The 2,666-nt window shown below is 47.0% G+C and overlaps 1 pseudogene; it reads left to right on the plus strand.

Annotated features, from left to right (window-relative positions):
- Nucleotides 1–239: 239 nt before the first annotated feature.
- Nucleotides 240–2,022, plus strand: LOC109960194 (zinc finger protein 665-like; annotated as a pseudogene).
- The last annotated feature ends 644 nt before the right edge of the window (nucleotides 2,023–2,666 follow it).

A 2,666-nucleotide genomic window follows, 5' to 3' on the forward strand; every position in this document is an offset into this window, starting at 1 on the left:
GAGAGACATTTAAAAAGGTTGAAATCTCTGTAACAGAGGTCTAACTATCAACCAACCCAGTCTGTGTTATGGTTCAAGCTCCAGAATCTTTGGATCCTACATTTCTGCTGATGCTAGTCTGCAATGGGGGTTGCCATTCAGTAATTTCAAAATGTTAAAGGAGCACCTGTGAGTATCAGTCATGTTTCTGTAGAGGCCAGTGCCACCCCATGCCCCTCTGTGTGTCACAGAAATGATTTAGTCAAACCTCAGGTGATTTATGAACCACAGATATGCTGCAAATGTCAGCTATGATTTTATATTGATTAATAATGGCACTTAACTCTCTTTGTCTGTCTGCCGCTATAGGAACAGGGAAGAGGAGTGGGGATGAGGCTTCACCCCTATCAGCAGTGTGACAAGACCTTCTCAACATCACAGTATCTAAAGCATCATCAACATATTCACACTGGAGAGAGGCCTTACAGCTGTGACCAATGTGGGTCAGCTTTTAGAGATCTGGGACATCTAAAAGTCCATCAGTGTATTCACATTGGAGAGAAGCTGTACAGCTGTGACCAGTGTGGGGCAGCTCTTAGAGATCTGGGACATCTAAAAGTCCATCCACGTATTCACATTGGAGAGAAGCCGTACAGCTGTGACCAGTGTGGGTCAGCTCTTAGAGATCTGGGACATCTAAAAGTCCATCAGCGTATTCACATTGGAGAGAAGCCGTACAGCTGTGACCAATGTGGATCAACTTTTACACAGCTGGGACATCTAAAAGTCCATCAGCGTATTCACACTGGAGAGAAGCCGTACAACTGTGACCAATGTGGTTCAGCTTTTACACAGCTGGGACATCTAAAAGTCCATCAGCGTATTCACACTGGAGAGAAGCCGTACAACTGTGACCAATGTGGGGCAGCATTTACACAGCTGGGGAATCTAAAAGTCCATCAACGTATTCACACTGGAGAGAAGCCATACAGCTGTGACCAATGTGGGTCAGCCTTTACACAGCTGTGGAGTCTAAAAGTCCATCAGCATATTCACACTGGAGAGAAGCCGTACAGCTGTGACCAGTGTGGGTCAGCATTTACAGTGTTGACGAGTCTAAAAGTCCATCAGCGTATTCACACTGGAGAGAAGCCGTACAACTGTGACCAGTGTGGGGCAGCTTTTAGAGAGTTGCGGAATGTAAAAGTCCATCAACGTATTCCCACGGGAGAGAAGCCGTACAGCTGTGACCAGTGTGGGGCAGCCTTTACACAGCTGGGACATCTGAAAGTCCATCAGCGTATTCACACTGGAGAGAAACCGTACAACTGTGACCAATGTGGGGCAGCCTTTACACAGCTAGGGTATCTAAAACTCCATCAGCGTATTCACACTGGAGAGAAGCCGTACAACTGTGACCAATGTGGGTCAGCATTTAGACATTTGGGGAATCTAAAAGTCCATCAACGTATTCACACTGCAGAGAAGCCATACAGCTGTGATCAATGTGGGTCAGCTTTTACACGTTTCGATCATCTAAAAGTCCATCAACGTATTCACACTGGAGAGAAGCCGTACATCTGTGACCAATGTGGGTCAGCCTTTACACAGCTGGGACCTCTAAAAGTCCATCAGCGTATTCACACTGGAGAGAAGCCGCACAACTGTGACCAATGTGGGGCAGCATTTACACAGCTGGGGAATCTAAAAATCCATCAGCATATTCACACTGGAGAGAAGCCGTACACCTGTGACCAGTGTGGGGCAGCGTTTACACAGCTGGGACATCTGAAAGTCCATCAGCGTATTCACACTGGAGAGAAGCCTTATTGGTGTGACCGGTGTGAGAAAACTTTCACCAGGTCAAGTCAACTAAAAGTCCATCAGCGTATTCACACTGGAGAGAAGCCGTACAACTGTGACCAGTGTGGGGCAGCTTTTAGAGAGTTGCGGAATGTAAAAGTCCATCAACGTATTCACACTGGAGAGAAGCCGTACAGCTGTGACCAGTGTGGGGCAGCCTTTACACAGCTGGGACATCTGAAAGTCCATCAGCGTATTCACACTGGAGAGAAACCGTACAACTGTGACCAATGTGGCTCAGCTTTTAGAATGTTGGGGCATTTAAAAGTCCACCAGCGTATTCACACTGGGGAGAAGCCGTACCGCTGTGACCAATGTAGGGGAGCTTTTAGAAAACTGGGGGATCTAAAAGTCCATCAGCGTATTCACACTGGAGAGAAGCTGTACAGCTGTGACCGATGTGGTTCAGCTTTTCGAAGGTTGGATTATCTAAAAGTTCATCAGCGTATTCACACTGGAGAGAAACCGTACAGCTGTGACCAATGTGGCTCAGCTTTTAGAGAGTTGGGGAGTCTAAAACCCCATCGGCGTATTCACACTGGAGAGAAGCCGTACAGCTGTGACCAATGTGGCTCAACTTTTAGACATTTGGTGAGTCTAAAAGTCCATCAGCGTATTCACACTGGAGAGAAGCCGTACAGCTGTGACCAGTGTGGCTCATCTTTTCGAAGGTTGGATAATCTAAAACGCCACCAGCATATTCACACTGGAGAGAAACCGTACAGCTGTGACCAATGTGGCTCAGCTTTTAGAGTGTTGGGGCATCTAAAAGTCCATCAGCGTATTCACACTGGAGAGAAACCGTACAGCTGTGACCAATGTGG

The sequence above is a fragment of the Monopterus albus genome, unplaced genomic scaffold, assembly GCF_001952655.1.
Source record: "Monopterus albus unplaced genomic scaffold, M_albus_1.0 scaffold45.1, whole genome shotgun sequence".
In the NCBI taxonomy this organism is placed as follows: Eukaryota; Metazoa; Chordata; class Actinopteri; order Synbranchiformes; family Synbranchidae; genus Monopterus; species Monopterus albus.